The 17499-nt window shown below is 44.0% G+C and overlaps 1 protein-coding gene across 3 annotated transcripts in view; it reads left to right on the plus strand.

The window, feature by feature from the left end:
• The window catches only part of FARP1 (FERM, ARH/RhoGEF and pleckstrin domain protein 1), a 312172-nt gene that overhangs the window by 187568 nt on the left and 107105 nt on the right, over positions 1-17499 (plus strand). The gene's annotated exons all lie outside the window — the stretch shown is intronic.

The following is a 17499-nucleotide window of genomic DNA, read 5'->3' on the forward strand; positions in this document are numbered from 1 at the left end:
CAGAGGTTCCAGTGAGCTGAGATGGCACCACTGCACTCCATCCTGGGCGACAGAGCAAGACTCTGTCTCAAATATATATATATTTTCTCTAGTTGGCCTTAGAATCTTGACCCCAGCTTATAGTTGTTTTTGTTAAAGACTGTATTATTATGGCCTCTCCATGGGAATTATGGTTTGAAAATTATTTTATTCATTCAGCAAATCTTTATGAGCACCTACTATGCATCATGCTGTTCTCGTGAACAAAACAAAATCCATATCCCGAGGGAGTGTGCCTTCCAGCAGAGAAAGATGGCAATGTGTAAGGAACATTAGAAGAAGATGTCTTTTGGGTGTAGAAAGTGGTATGTGAAAGTGAAAAATAAAAAATAGAGCAGAATCAGGGATGGAGGTATGGGGCAAATTGTAATTTTAAGTAGGGTGGTCAGGGTCGTTACTGTTGAAAACCTGATGTGAGCAAAGCTAAGAAAGAGGTGAGGGAATTATCCACAAAGATTTCTGGGAACAGAGTGTTCCAGCCTGTGCAAAGGCCCGGAGGTGGGTGTGTGCCTCATGTGCCAGAGAACAGCTGGCCTGGCTGGAGAGGAGTGAGCCAGAGGGAGGACATTTGGATATGAGCTCAGGTAGGTGACAGGGGTGGGGCAGATCACTGGGGATCCTTTTTTCCATTGTGAGGACTGTGGCTTTTACTCTGAGTGAAAAACGTTTTGAGTAGAGGAATGACATGTCTGATTTAAAGTAGAAGATGACTGTTTCTGATAAAGCTGACTTGAGAAGCTATTTGGAAATCGTTTATGTGATAAGTCAGATGGTTATCGTAAGTGACAAAGGTTAAATGCAGGCAGAGAAATTCAAGGTAATTGTCAGAAAAAGTATTTCATCTACCGGGCATGGTGGCTCACTCCCAGCACTTTGGGAGGCCGAGGCGAGTGGATCACCTGAAGTCAGGAGTTCGAGACCAGCCTGACCAACATGGTGAAACCCTGTCTCTACTAAAAATACAAAAATTAGCTGGGCGTGGTGGCACGTGCCTGTAATCCCAGCTACTCAGGAGGCTGAGGCAGGAGAATCACTTGAACCTGGGAGGCAGAGGTTGCAATGAGCCAAGATTGCGCCACTGCACTCCAGCCTGGGCAACAGAGTAAGACTCCATCTCAAAAAAAAAAAAAAAAAAATTAAGGTACTCACAGAAGGTAAAGAATGTCATTAAGCTGCGTGGTATTCCAGTTCCTGAGTGTCATGAGTGTCCACAAACATGTAAGTGTGTATGTGCAGTGCAGTCACTGCAGGAGCATTCAGGCATGTGGGGCTCTCTAGGTTTGGGGCCAGAGGACATGAGTGTTTAGAAGTTTTCAGGCAAGCCTCATTTCCAGAGTGCCCTTGGAATCACTGCTATAATCAACTGGAATTAGTTCTTTAGTTAAATCCTGGCCATCGATCAGCATCCCTTTCTATTGCATTTGACGGAGCTTACCGAATGTGTGTTGTAAACAAAGCAGAACCATCTTGTTTCCAAGAACTGTGGTTTATTAACACCTAAGGAAACTGCTTGTCTGATACTCATATTTTTAAAAAATGTGTTGAGTAATTCAGAATCTTTTAGTCCTTCTAGACTGTCAGTGTTGTTGGATAAGCTTTATATACTTTTGTTATATGCTTATTTGTAAGTTTCTTTTTCCTAAATCGAGAATCTATGTGTTCATATTTTGTCTTACTCTAGCAAGTTTTCAGTGGGAAGAGACCGCCATCCGTAGTGAACCCATATCATTTTTTGCTTCTTAATGGTTTCCTCATTTGTGGACCATACAGACTCCATTTCCCACCTTTTTCCTCTTCTAGTCAGTGTGTCATTCCCCAGCCACTCATCAGAAGATAGTGAAATGTAAGGGAAAGTGTAAGTTTTTTTCTTTTACAGTGATTAAAGTACAATGAGGTTTAAAAATACTGAAGGTGGAATTTTCATAGCTACCAAAAGTTGAAAATAACACATATTTCAACTGAAAATGAAGCAAGGCGGGTAACTGACTTCTTGAATCCGTGCTGGATGGTGGCACTGGTGCTTAGCACTTTATATGTATTTCCTTCATTTAACTCTCACACCGACTCCTTTATGGGACATCATCATTCCGTTGTTCAGATGGGAGAGCCAGTGTCCAGGCAGGCCAGGAGACCTGCTTGAGCCCCACAGCTAGTAAGTGAAGCCAGCTTCAAAGTCCTGACGTGATGAGCCTAGAACCCCTGCCTTGCCCTATTCTGTGCTGTTCCCAAATATCTCCCACAGTTTTGCACCTAATACTAATAGCTTCATCTGTTGAAAATGACATCAAAGTTAGTTTTCCCTCCATCTTTATAATGAAAATACTTTTTATAGTGCTTGACTTTTTCTACCCTCCCCACACCCACCCAGTTTACCATTCCGTCTTGTAGATTGTCAGTATTTTTGGATATGCTTTTTTCCCATTTTTTTATTGTGGTAAAATATACATAACATAACTTTACCATTTTAACCATTCTAAGTGTACAGTTCAGTGGTATTAAGTATGTTTATGTTGTTGCTCAGCCATCCCCACCTCTCCAGAACTTTTTCATCTCCCCAAACTGAAACTCTGTCCCCATTAAACACAAACTCCCCACTCCCCGCTCCCCCTCCTCCACCCCCAGCCCCACAACCACCATTCTCCTTTCTGTGTCTGTTGGATATGATTGTACTTTTGTTATATACCTGTTTGTAAAGTGCTTTTCCATATTAATCTGAGCTTTCCAGCTTTTCAAAGGAGAATAAATACCACGTATCTGGTTAGAACTCTGACCTCTTTGCAGAACACAAAGCTGGAGCTGAAGCCCACCCCCACCCCCACTCACTCCCACGGTTAACAGAATATTAAACCTGAAAAGTACATTTTAAAAAAAGAATGAAAAGTAAAAATGTTTGGGAAGTTTTCTGGAAACTAAAGAGCTAAGAATTCTTAAAGGATCTGGAAAGCTGTGTTTTCATACTTCAGTTTGATTCATGGATTTTTAATTTAAAAGCCTTTTGCATAAAAACATTAAAGTCTCCTTCTAAGGGGTAAGAAAATCTTCCCATTCTCCCAACTGACTATTTGAAAAAAATGTTAAAAAATATTTTCTGTAGAAAGTGTCTGTAAACAGAATAATTTTTCATTCACGTAAGATCGGTTCTTGGGGAAAAGCTGTGTTTCAGAGACAAGGTTGAAGAACTTCGCCTGCATATATGATGGAAGATGAGAATGGGAACCACAGGTGTCATTGGTGGCTTTGTTTTACAAAGTCTTCACCTTTCTGCCGAGTCACGGGACTAATTTCAACACAATTTCTACTTTCGACCTTCCTTTGGAATAACAGTTTTGGAAGCCAAGTATTAGTATATGATATCAGGTGTGTTTTCTAAAGATTCAGGTTCAGTGGGCTGAATGCGCTTTTGTGACTTCATTAGACCACTGAGCCCAAGGAGAAAAGTGCCAATCTTACTAGACATGAGGAAAAAGACACATCTTTTGCTCTCACTGGAAGTGGTGTCCTCCTTTCTACAAGCAGCCATCATCTGGTTTATACTTGCCTTGTTCAGTTTTTGTGTGATATTTTATTCTCTGCCTAATAGATATTAAAGTATCAAGGTGTCAAGATGATTTTTTAATTTAGATAAATTTTAAAATTTTTTATTCATCTACTTCTAAAAGGGATGAAAAGAGAATGAATTACTCAAGATCAGGAGATGACAAACCTAGCACTATGAAGAGCTGGATTCTCCCCTAAATGTTTTTGTTTCTGTTGCTTGCTTCATACCAGGTCTTCAAGAAAGCAGTAAAATCCCCCACACGTACGTACGTATACACACGCACACGCACACACACAGACTATCTTTGCAGAGTTTTGGAATGAAAGAAGGAGGGAGTTGTGTACTAATGACACCGTGGTTGTGTCGTTGCTCCATTATAGTGAGGGAGCTGAGCTGAAAGGGCCCATTCTCTTCACGGCCTGGAGTCGGGGACTCTGAAACCTAATCCGAAGTGTGTTTAACAAGGGTTCTGAACGCTGGGACTTAGTGCCGAGGGGAACAAGGAGACAGTGTGTCCTCAGGGGCAGCGTGGCCGCCCCTAGAGCCACAGCAAGCAGGAAGAATTGCAGCATTTGTGGGCAGAACCGATGGGCAGGCCTAAACATTTAGCTACTTTGCCCCAGAATGAAAGCCTTGTTCCAGCTCCCCAGGGTTTGGATTTAAAGTTTTAGTTCTTGTCAGTGGTGATCGCAGTTTCCTGACGAGGGTGCCATCCGGTCTGCCGTTGAGCTTTTGAATCATTTAATTTTTCCTCCTCCAACTTCTCCTTCTCCACATCATCATCATCATCCCAAATACCCATTAGAGCTCGCCTAGTCTGGATGCCGTTCTAAGGGCATGGTGTATACTAAGTCGCTTAATCCTTACAGTGACCCAATGAAGTGGTTCAATCTTTACGTCCATTTTATGTAAGAGGAAACTGAGGCACAAGAAGTAGCTTGCCTCCAGTGAGTGTGACTTTGGGCACTCCTTTGTCCTCCAGCCTGGAAAGTCCCAGTAGATACAGCAGAGCTGAGGTGCAGGTGTGCAGGTGTATCGATCCCTTCTGCCCACAGGGTAAAGCCCCAGAGCATTGCATCTGGTCTCAAGTGTCCAGATTTACACAAATGTTACTGCTGATGTCTGGAAAGTGAAAAAGGTAGGAACATCCTGTTCTGGCTTCTACTATACTTTTGATACGGACAGGAGGCAGGAGGGCAGGGTCCCTGGCAGGGGCTCTACCCTCAAGCCTGGACCCACAGCCCTAAAAGAGAACAGGCATTCCTGTTTTCGTGCCGGAGTGTTGCATTTTGGCCCACTCCACCCTCCTATCCTGTGCCCATGTAAACCCCAGACCTCAGCTGGCAGAGGGACAAGCAGCTGAACATTGAGAGGAGAAGAAGCAACTGAGTGTCAGCGACTAGAGATAGATGCGGCTTAACTTCAGACGTCAGGACATTGGAGAGGAATCCTGCTGGAGTTGGCCTGGCTTCAGGGAAAGATCACCTTCTTTCCGCACCATCCCCTTTCCAGCTCCCCTTCTGCTGAGAGCCACTTCCACCACTTAATAAAAACCTCCACATTCACCACCCTTCAAGTCCCTGTGACCTGGTTCTTCCGGGATGCTGGACAAGAACTTGGGTACCAAGAGGGCAGGGTATAAAAGGCTGTCACTCTGACTCTCCACTGAGCTGGTTAACACTTGGACATCCTCAGACAGCAACTGCTAAAAGAGCATTTACACCCCTAGAGACTACCTTGGGGCCAGAGCCCAAAAGCTGCTTGCTTTGGCCCCAGCACCCACTTGCGAGGGGTTTGAACCTGGTGGCTGAGTAAGCAAGCCACACCCCTATGGCAGGTCCCCTAAAGGGATCCAGGGAATTCTCCTGTTTCACTAAGCCCTGAGCCATTCTGATTTTCTCTCTCGTAACTTTTACAATCTTCCTTTCGTTCCTTGTCTTTCAGATTTCCCAAAAATTTGCCTTGAGATGAGCTTTACTCATTCCTAATTTCCTTTCCTCTGGCGTCTCTCTGTCTAGAAGTCATGTTACTCAGATGTTGAAGCTCTTGACTTGTGGCTCTAAATGTCTTACATCCTCTTTTCTTTCCCATCTGTTTACCTTCAAGTCTAGCTTCTAGGGGAGTTCTCAACTTTAAAATCTTCTAGTGAAATTTTTGTTTCTCTTATTTTTTTTTTTAATCTCTAAGAGCTCTTTCTTGTTATTCAAATGTTCCTTTTTATAAGTTTCTGTGTTTTGTTTAAAGTTATAAACTCTTAGCTATCTGTGGGTATAAATTACAGTATTTCTAAAAGTTTTCCCCTCTTCCTGCATTATTGGAAGTACCTGGCATCTCCCATGTCTTTTGGGGCACTCTGTGTAATGTGACCACCTCCTGTTGCTGACTCTTCCTCCTCTCCTCTGTGACTAGATTTTTCCTTTCTTGTTGGTCACCTTTCACAATTTGGGGGAACTCTGTCTGCTCTTTCATTTGCTCTCTTTTCTATGAATTTATTCCTTTCCCCCTTTTAATGATGATGATGATGATTATTATTATTTTTGAGACAGGGTCTTACTTTGTCCAGGCTGGAGTGAAGTGGCATGATCATAGCACTGCAGTCTCCAGCTCCCAGGCTCCAGCCATCCTCCCACCGCAGCCCCTGAGCAGCTGAGACCATTATGCCCAACTAAGTTTATTTTTGTAGAGATGAGGTCTCACTATGTTTCCCAGGCTAGTCTCAAACTCCTGGCCTCTAGTGATCCTTCCACCTTGGCCTCCCAAAGTGCTGGGATTATAGACATGAGCCACTTTGCCCTTTCCTTTTTAATTCTTTCACTGTTGTTGCAGTAGGCTTTCCTGATGCCCAGGAGATAAGCTCCTGTGTTCAGCCTGCCACATTTAGCCACAACCTGACATTTGTCTCCTGGTTTGTATTAAGCCGTGTCTGGCAGTAGCCTTGTGCTAATCTTTCTAGGAAAAATATGCATTTCCGGACAGATAGGCGAGTTCCTGTGGAATTTCTCAAACTGTGCTCTTATTGACAGATTTTCACAGGAGCCTGGGAGCTAGGAAGGGCTGGGCTGAGGTAGAGGCTGTCCTGGGTGGGCAGTGGGGACTTGGTGTGATTCTGGGCCTGGCATCTGACCCCTCCCACCTAACCAGGCTGTAGGGGCAGGGTCTCCAAAGAGAAAATATTTTGTAAAGAGAATTGAAAATATTTCAACTGAAAATATTTCAATTGTGGAGTATTGTTTGCACCTAGAGCAAAACAATCAAAAGAAGAATGCCTTTTAGCAGTAAGAAAAATAGATCACCTCCCATAATGAGTCTACTATTTGCTGAGTATATTTGAAGATCAAGATAGAGAAATTTTGAAGGCCACAATTTTTATATGGTTCGAAATCCACTAACAGGGTTATTACTGCACTGTAATCTGTTTATTCAGAAGGAAAACTGCTCAACCCAACTGCATTGTTCCTGCACACCCGTGGCAAAGGAACAGGTGATGAGGCCGTCCCTAAGGCAGCTTTTACTTTCTAGGGCTGCCACAACGAAGTACTACAAGCCAAGTGGCCAACAACAGCAGAAGTGTATTCTTTCACTGTTCTGGAGGCAAGAAGTCAGAGCTGAAGGGGTCATGAGGACTGTGCCTCCTCAGAGACTCTGAGTAGACTCCTTCCCGGGTTCTTTTGGCTTTTAGGGTGGCTGGTGGTCCCTGGTGTCCCTTGGCTAGCAGCTGCCTCCCTCCGATCTCTACCTGCTAATTTTTAAAAAAAATTTATAGAGATGGGGGTCTCACTACATTGCCCAAGCTGGTCTTATAACTCAAGTGATACTCAAAGTGCTGGGATTACAGGTGTGAGCCACTGCACCCAGCCCAGGTTTGGTATCTTTTACTGTGGATGCATCTTTGGCTTGATGTTAGCCTCAGATGGAAATCAGAGTGAGAAACCCCAGATGCAGCCACCCTGGCCTCAGAGGACCCCATGTCACTGATAGTATCTCATCCATGTGTCTGGCACTTGGCCACTGAAACCTGGTCCTTGCCCCAGCAGCAGCATTCTTTGGAAGTTTGTCGGAAATACAGATTCTGGGGCCTCTGGAATCAGCATCTGCGGCTTATCAGCGTCCAAAGGAGACCCACGGGCACATCTGTTTGGAAGAGCCTAGCTCTCTGTCACCTCCAGCTGAATTCCAAGGTGACTGCAAGCAGCAACCCTCTGGGGACTCTGCCCCAGGGACTCAGCCCTGTGATACGCTGCTGTACTAATGGGTTCCACTCGGGATGTTGCAGATACACGCCTTTGGGGTGAGAAGTGGGACCTCCTTTCAGTGTCAACTCATCGCTTGTCATTCATTCTGTGAATTTCCATTTCCCTTCACCATCACGGTGGCAGCAATAATAAAGAATGTGTGTCGTGTGCCAGGCCTTTTGCTAGGTACTTTGTGGTCATGGTTTCATTGAATTCTCACATTAGTCTTAAAAGGGAGATAATAATAGCATAAAATAGCATCTCTAGCCCTTTCATGACTCATGTGCTGTGGACTAAATTGTACTCCCCACCTTAATTAATTTATTGATGCCCTACCCACCATGTGGCTGTATTTGGAGTAAAGAAGTACAGTAATTAAGGTAAAATGAGGTCATGAGGATGGACCTCTGATCTGATAGAACTAGTGACCTTAGGAGAAGAGATATCAGCGAGCTCTCGCTTGCTGTCACTCAGCCATGTGAGGACCCAAGGAGAAGGTGGCCATCTGCAAGCCAGGCAGGGAACCCTCAGAGAACCAGATCAGCTTGTACCTTGAGTGTAGACTTCACACCCTCCAGAACTGTGAAAACGTCAATTTCTGTTGTTTAAGCCACCCAGTGCATAGTGTTTGGTTATGTCCACCTGAGCAGACTAAGTCATCACGTTTCCATATGTGTTCTAGCAAACTCCTACTCATCCTTCAAGACCCATTCGAATGGGCCACTTCTAAAAACACATTAGGTACTCCACGCTCAAAGACCACTATCAGGGAGAATAGCTAGTTGCTCTATTCTCTGACTTTCTATGGCTTTTTGCTAGTTCCTCTAACATGCCACTTACCATGTACTCCAATTTAGCTGGTTATTTTTGTAATCATCGATGGAATTTGTCCATTTTCACGCTGTTAATAAAGACATACTTGAGACTGGGTAATTTATACAGGAAAGCGGCTTAATGGACCCACAGTTCCACATGGCTGGGGAGGCCTTACAATCATGGCAGAAGGCAAGGAGGAGCAAGTCATGTCTTACATGGATGGCAGCAGGCAAAGAGAGAGCTTTTGCAGAAAAACTTCTCCTTATAAAACCATCAGATCTTGTGAGACTTACTATCACGGGAACAGCATGGGAAAGATCTGTTCCCATGATTCAATCACCTCCCACAGGGTTCCTCCCACAACACATGGGAATTGTGGGAGCTACAATTCAAGATGAGATTTGGGTGGAGACACAGCCAAACCATATCCCTGACCCAAAGAGAGACGCTAATCTTCTTGCTTTCCTTTCTGTCTCCTTAGCATAGTGACTGCACACTGCAGCTTGCTTGATAAATACACCCCAGCCTCCTCAAGCTGTCATAGTTACTCATACCTCTGCCCACCTGGTCAAAATCTGCCAAAGGGCTGTAGGAAAATCTGTGACATTGTGATGCCCTAAGATGAGATGGGTCGAGGGTTGGTGGGTTATAGGATTTTGAACAATATTCTGATAGGTATCAGTGGTAGGGAGAAGGGCACAAGGCCTTTGAGAGCAGCCATTCCCTTCTACTGAGTGAGAGCATGCCTTTGTTGTCATGGTTACGCTAATCCCAAAACAGCAAAAATGAAACACTTCCCGAAACGGCTCTCTGTAACCCCAGGAGATGCAAACCTTGTAAACCTGGTCAAACATTATCGAGTTCTGTCTATGAGATGATTTCCACAAGGCAGTACTTTAGCTCTCTCAGGTAGGGAATTAATTGATTTAGATGATTTAATGTGGTAGGGAGAGGGAGAATATACTCCCAACCTACAGAAGGAATGGTGTCTTTATTCTTTTAGAAAAGAACAAAACATACTCCTGCTTAAAACTTTGTTACAGAAATAAACTGAAGACATAGAAATGTTTTTGTTGTTGTTGTTTTTGTTTGTTTTGAGACAGGGAGTCTCACTCTGTCGCCTGGGCTGGAGTGCAGTTGCGTGATCTTGGCACTCTGCAACCTCTGCCTCCCGGGTTCAAGCAATTCTCCTGCTTCAGCCTCCCAAGTAGCTGGGACTACAGGCGCATGCCACCATGCCCAGATAATTTTTTTGTATTTTTAGTAGAGATGGGGTTTTGCCATGTTGGCCAGACTGGTCTCGAACTCCTGGCCTCAGGTGATTCACCCCCCTTGGCCTCCCAAAGTGCTGGGATTACAGGTGTGAGCCGCCGTGCCCGGCCTAGAAATGTTTTAAAGTCACAGTAAACTGGAGCAACTTTGAGTCACAATTTGTAATAGCTTGAAGTGCTGTGTGAACATGCATGCTATTTAGTATTCAATGCATACTTGCCAGGCTTTCCCACGAATGTAAACCTCCTCCTAAATTTAATTTTATAGGCTCCAATGAAAAGCCAATTGAGGACGGGGAAGGCAACAGGGACACAGAGCATGGAGCCAGCCAACTGGTTTGTGCACTAGATTAAAATTCAGCTGCCTTTTAGAGCATCATTAAAAGTAGCCATTAAAAAAAAAAAGGACAAAAATTTCATTACATAGTTTCACGAATTGCTGGTTTGTTATCCAAAGTAGAACATTATAATGACTATTTGGCCTCTTATAAGGAGAACACTTCAGGAATATTGTGATTGAGCCTGGTAGTGAATGGGGTGGTTTCTTACAGCTGATGGGAGCCTTAGAGATCTACCCCCACCCCCAGCACAAACCCTTGAGGACATCATAAACATTCATTTAGGCCAGGTGCAGTGGCTGACACCTATAATCCTAGCACTTTGGGAGGCCGAGGCAGGATGATCAGCTGAGCTCAGGAGTTTGAGACCAGCCTGGGCAACATAGCAAGACCTCATCTCTACTAAAAATAAAAATAAAAACATTAGCCAGATGAGGTTTTGCGCTCCTGTAGTCCCAGGTTCTTGGGAGGCTGAGGTGAGAAGATCTCTTGAGCCCAGAGATTGAGGTTGCAGTGAGCTACAGTGGTGCCCCTGCACTCCAGCCAAGGCGACAGCAATACACTGTCTCCAAAAAAATGTTTAAATAACAGAAATAATTACTTTTTTTTGGAAAAACAACAAAACATTCATTTGTCATCAGATCCTTCTCATATTAAACCATTACTCATATATATGGGTTTTCAAATGATGCCTAGATAAGTGGGTTTTCCTTCCTTGTGTATAATAGTCTGTGTAGCCGTGTGTGTGTGTGTGTGTGTGTGTATGTGTGTGTTTTGAAGTAAGTTAGCCTTTAAGAAAATACTTTTACTGATGAATTTTCCACAGGGCCTTTTTTCTTGAGTTCTGTCAGCTTAATCTGTGCTGTTTCCACCTTTTCCCCATTCAAACTTGACTTGTTTACAGGTTTGGTTTTTTAGCAATAAAAGGCTAGTGGATTTGTGGCTTTTGAATCTCATCATTGGCTTTCAGTGCAAAGCCTGCCCCAAATGCATAATTTGCCATTATTTCCAAAGATGTTCAGTTTATTCCTTTTTTTGCCAGACATATAAAAGAGCTCTTTGTGTAAAGAAATATTAGCAATTATTTAGTGCATACACATGGATGCTCACCCATTTTCCTCATGTGATAAGGTCCTACCCTACCTCATAATATTTTTCTGAGATCTCATGTAAAGAAAATAGATTCTTTTTTTTCTTATTTTTAAAAGTAGTGTTAACAGATTGCATTGTGAATAACCGTTTTCAATTGTTTATAGATGTGAGCCCCATTCCTCAACTACTTTTTCTCCCGTCTGCATTTTTTAAATTGTGGTAAAACACCTGTAACAAAATTTACCGTTTTGACATGTGTAGTTCAGGGGCATTAAGTACATTCACTCAGGGGCACTAAATACATTAAGTACATTCTCATTGTTGTGCGATTATCACCACCATCCATCTCTAGAACTCTTCTTACCTTGCAAAACTGAAGCTCTGATCCCATTAATCACTAACTCCCCATTCCCTCTCCCCAAAGCCCCTGACAACTCCCATTCTACTTTCTGTCTCTATGAATTTGCCTGCTCTAGGTACCTCACGGAAGTGGAATCATCCAGTACTTGTCCTTTGATGACTGGCTCATTTCACTTAGAATAGTGTCTGTAAATTTCATTCATGATGTAGCATGTTCCTGGATCTCCTTTCTTTTGAAGGCTGCATCATCCTCCACTGTTTGTAATCGTCCTCCTCATACTGCTTATCCATTCATTCAGCAGTGGACACCTGGGTTGCTTCTAGCTTTCGGCTATTGTGAATAATTCTTCTGTGAACGTGGATTTACAAAACCCTGCTTTCAGTTATTTTCGTTGTATACTGAGAAGTGGGATTGCTGTATCCTAGGATAAGACTATCTTTGTTATTTTGGGAAACTGCCGTACTGTTTTTCCATAGTGGCTGCACCATTTTGCATTCTGGGATGTGACATGGAACAGAATTACCTTCAGAGTGAAGTTCAAAAACTCACTGGGAATAAGTACAGAGAAATGATGCTGCCAGCTGATGAAATAAACTTACTATAGGAACAGAAGGAAGAATCATTTTCTTAATGAAATACAAGCTCTTTCTCTGCCTTGCTTCTCCGAGAAGCTTCCTCAGAAGCAGGCTTTCACCTGGTGTGCGTTGACACACTTAGATAGTTCAGGACCCCTTTCTAAAAGAAAGGAAGATGAAGGAGGTCCTTGACCATCAGGGTATCTTTATGTCTGGAAGCACTTTAGGCTTAGCTGCCCGGTGCACATTGGGGTGTTAATGCACAGTCCATGTAGCACATTTGTATTCGTCCATTCTCCTGGTGCCATAAAGAACCACCTGAGATTGGGTGATTTATGTAGAAAAGAGGTTTACTTGACTCCCAGTTCCACAAGGCTCTTCAGGAAGCGTGGCTGGGAGGCCTCAGGAAACTTACAATCATGGTAGAAGGTGAAGGAGAATAAGCACGTTTTACCATGGTGGAGCAGAAGAGAGAGAGAGCACAAAGGAGGAGGTGCCACATGCTTTTAAACCATCAGATCTCATGAGACCTCCTCATTATCAGGAGAATAGCAAGGGGGAAATCTGCCCCCATGATCCAGCTACCTCCCACCAGGTCCTTCCCCCAACATTGGGAGTTACAATTCAACATGAGATTTGGGTGGGGACACAGAGCCAAACCATATCACCATTGTAGTGCCATTTACCCATGCCATTGTCATGTAGTGGGTGCATTTAAGCCCTTGTAAATTCCAGTGATGTTACATATGGAGTTTCCTTACAACCATAGATATAGCCAGCATTCACAGGGGAATTGGTATAATGCTTTATGGACATCTATTTTACAGATGAATTTTAGAAGCTATAAAGATACTACTGAAACTATTAAGTTGACATCGCCCTATAAAAAATTTGATGCCAAAGAAAAGTCATTTTCTATAAACATTTTGTATAAAATAATTTTAACAATTTTAAGGATTGACCTGTGATTTATGAGCTAGATCCTAAGTCTTTACTGCAAACTCATGACAATGCAGCTAGTTAATCATCATTGTTTCACTTGTCTCTGACAGGCCCTAAGGAGTGTGCAGTGCTGGGGTGGCAAGGCTGCAGGTTCTAGGACTCAACACGCCCTCATATTATCACCAAAAGCACTCCATACATTCATAGAAACCGCTGCTGACTCCGCGAAGTACCCAGTGTAGATGGTAACTCTCCCTCTCCCCTCTTCTAAAGCACTTCTAAAACACCACGTCCATAAAGACATCCATTATAGCCGGGCTCGGTGGCTCACGCCAGTAATCCCAGCACTTTGGGAGGCCGAGGCTGGCGGATCATGAGGTCAGGAGATCGAGACCATCCTAGCTAACAAGGTGAAACCCCCTCTCTACTAAAAATACAAAAAATTAGCCGGGCATGGTGGCAGGTGCCTGTAGTCCCAGCTACTCGGGAGGCTGAGGCAGGAGAATGGTGTGAACCCGGGAGGCGGAGCTTGCAGTGAGCCAAGATGGCGCCAGTGTACTCCAGCCTGGGTGACAGAGCGAGACTCCATCTCAAAAAAAAAAAAAAAAAAAAAAATACATTGTGTATTAGTTTTTTTTTTAACTTTTTGAGATTTCTAGTGTTGAATTGTTAGGTCTCATTTCCCAGACTCTGTAAATCTAGATGAAGTTATCAAATTCCTTTAGTTCCCAGAATTCTTTGGGAAACATGAGTGCTTGCCAGCTGGTCAGATAATTGGTGGTTTATTTTCATCACAAATAGGAAATATTAAGAGTTATGAGAAAGAAGTTTCTGAAACTGGAATGTGTTCTTCCTTTAAAAGAAAATCTCACAGTATGGGAATTCTTCCACAAGTTCTTATCCTTTGGTCCATTTTTATAATGTTCTTTTTTTCCAGGCTGGAGTGCAGTGGTGTGATCTCGGCTCACTGCAACCTCCGCCTCCCAGGTTCAAGCAATTCTCCTGCCTCAGCCTCCTGAGTAGCTGGGATTACAGGCGCCCACCACCACACCCGGGTAATTTTTGTATTTGTAGTAGAGATGGGGTTTCAGCATGTTGGCCAGGCTGGTCTCGAAACTCCTGACCTCAAATCATCCACCCGCCTTGGCCTCCCAAAGTGCTGAGATTACAAGCGTGGTCTGCACCTGGCCTGTAATGTTCTTATTAATGTCTGCAGATTTTATTGGAGTGAGAGGTAGACCCCGAATAAGTTGCTGTGCATAAGTTAACCATGCAGCTCTTGGCAGCTGGTGTGGGGACTCAAACCCAAGATTAGGGACTGGAATGGAGCAGCATATCGCTCCCTACATTAACTGACCTGGGAAATGCTTGTCTGACCCTGTGTGTCGGAAACAGGGCACATTGCTATAGCAAAGTGGTGGAAGATAAGATTGGTGACCAGTGTTCCACTCTGCTCTCCTGACCCATTTCCTCTGGATAAGCGTGCCTGGAGAAGAGGAGAGCTTGGCAGGGAAGAATGGGGGTTCCACGCAATCACATGTGACTCCTGACATTCCTGCAGGTGACGTGATTCTGCCACTGTCAGGCATTTAAGATCTAGAGCTTGGAGAGTTTGGGATCATCTGTGGACAATGTGTATCTTCTGGATTGCAGTGAGGGTGAGTGTGGGGGTGTAAAGCGTCATCTGTTAAAAAAAAAAGTAATGTTGAACATCAAGCAGCATCTTTCTTGGCTCCTCTGTTTCATGCTGGTACAGGCTCATGGATGTGTCCATCCGTGTACTTGGCGGACCTTGACTCCTGCTGTCACTCAGTCTCCTGCTGTCACTGAGTGACTCCTGCTGTCACTCACTTAGTAACTTAGGTTACTAATTGGTTCCTAAAATGCTCTGTTCTCAGGGAAGAGGTGAGAAGTATAAAACAAGTAACTGTGGGCTGGGTGCAGTAGCTCACACCTGCACTCCCAGCACTTTGGGAGGCTGAGGCGGGCCGATGACGAGGTCAGGAGTTCGAGACCAGCCTGGTCAATATGGTGAAACCCCATCTCTACTAAAAATACAAAAATTAGCCGGGCGTGGTGGCAGGTGCCTGTAATCCCAGCTACCTGGGAAGCTGAGGCAGGAGAATCACTTAAACCCGGAAGGTGGAGGTTGCAGTGAGCCAAGATCATGCCACTGCAGTCTAACCTGGGTGAAAGAGGGAAACTTCGTTTCAAAAAAACAAAAACAAACAACAGCAACAACAAAAATAAGTAACTGAATGGCAATGTCGTGAAAGCATTTGTCTCCCAAGATTTGACCTATGTGGTGGAATTGATCCATTTTACTATCAGTCACTGGGAATGTACATAGTGAAGAGAAACTAAGGCATATGATTCTAAGCTCTTTAGGGTAGAACATGGGTTCTTATATATAATCCCTTTCCCTATAGATCCAGTATATAGAAAATGCATGAATAGTATTGATTTCAGCAGACATTGATTGATTGCCAGGTGCTGTGGTAGGCAATAGGAATACAGAATTGAACAAGTGCCCTGATACTAATTGGGGACATAGACACATAGGTACTAAACCATCTATAATACAGTGGAATGGATAACTTTTATTGATTTGTTCATTCAACAAAATTGGTTGGTCTCTAGGCATTGTGGATACAGGGATGAAAAAAATATGGCCTTTCCCTTCAATGTGGGTATAGTCTCGATGAGATACTGCACAGAGTGCTACAGGAATGTAGAGGAGGAAACAATCCATGTCATATTTGTGGACAAGGAGAGAGGCACAGGGACAGGGCTTTGACTGTCACAAAAAAGGCCTGGGGTCACGAGTTGAAAACTCAATGTCCACATAAAACTTGTCCAGAAATATTTACAACACCTGTATTCATAATTGTCAAAACTGGAAGCAACCAAAATGTCCTTCAGTAGGTGAATAAACTGTATTACATCCAGACAGTGGAATATTATTCCACAGTAAAAATAAACAAACTGGCTGGGTGCGGTGGCTCGTACTTGTAATCCCAGCACTTTGGGAGGCTGAGGCAGGTGGATCACCTGAAGTCAGGAGTTCGAGACCAGCCTGGCCAACATGGTGAAACCCTGTCTCTACTAAAAATACAAAAAATTAGCTGGGCATGGTGGCAGGTGCCTGTAATCCTAGCTACTCCAGAGGCTGAGGCAAGAGAATCAGTTGAACCCGGGAGGCGGAGGTTGCAGTGAGCCAAGATCGCGCCATTGCACTCCAGCGTGGGTGACAAAAGCAAGACTCTGTCTCAATAAATAAATAAGCTACCAAGTCATAAAAAGACACAGAGGGGGCGGGTCACGGTGGCTCATGCCTGTAATCCCAGCACTTTGGGAGGCTGAGGGAGGTGGATCACCTGAGGTCGGGAGTTCGAGACTAGCTTGACCAACATGGAGAAACCCCGTCTCTACTAAAAATATAAAATTAGCTTGGCGTGGTGGCGCATGCCTGTAATCCCAGCTACTCCGGAGGCTGAGGCAGGAGAATCAGTTGAACCCGGGAGGCGGAGGTTGCAGTGAGGGCTCAGAGCTGAGATCACACCATTGCACTCCAGCCTGGGCAACAAGAGCAAAACTCTGTCTCAAAAACAAAACAAAACAAAACAAAACAAAAAACCAAAAAGGCACAGAAGGAACTTATATGCATACTACTGAATGAAAGAAGGCAGTCTGCAAAGGCTACATACTGTATGAGTCCAGCTAGATGACATTCTGGGAGAGGCAAACTATAGAGACAGTAAGATCGGTGGTCGCCAGGGATTAGGAGGGAGGGAAGGAGGAATAGCTGGAACACAGAGGATTTTTAGGGTGAAATTCATATAATGCAGTGAAACTATTCTGTATGATACTGTAATGCAGACAGGTCATAACACATTTGTCATAGAACTTTACGGCACATGGAGTGAGCCTTATGTGAGCTATGGAGTGTGAGTGATGATACTGTTATCAATATTGGCTCCACAACTGTAGCAAATCTCTACCACCAATGTTAATAACAGGGGACACTGTGTAGTGGGAAGAAGTTTTTGCTCAACTTTTTGTAAGCCTCAAACTACTCTAAAAAAATAGTCGATTAATTGAATAAGGGGGGAGGAGTGATGCTTGGGATTGGAGTAGGAAGAAAATGCTAAGAGATTTGCATCCAATTTTGGGAACAGCAGGTGCTGGGATATGGAGGTGTGGATGGGGCTGGTGTTCAGGGTGTCACGGAGGTGGGCGGTGGCAAGCTGTGAAGGACCCGCAGTCTTAGGAATCCAGAGGTTTCCTGCAGCAAG

Source organism: Nomascus leucogenys, chromosome 5 (genome assembly GCF_006542625.1).
Source record: "Nomascus leucogenys isolate Asia chromosome 5, Asia_NLE_v1, whole genome shotgun sequence".
Lineage (NCBI taxonomy): Eukaryota > Metazoa > Chordata > Mammalia > Primates > Hylobatidae > Nomascus > Nomascus leucogenys.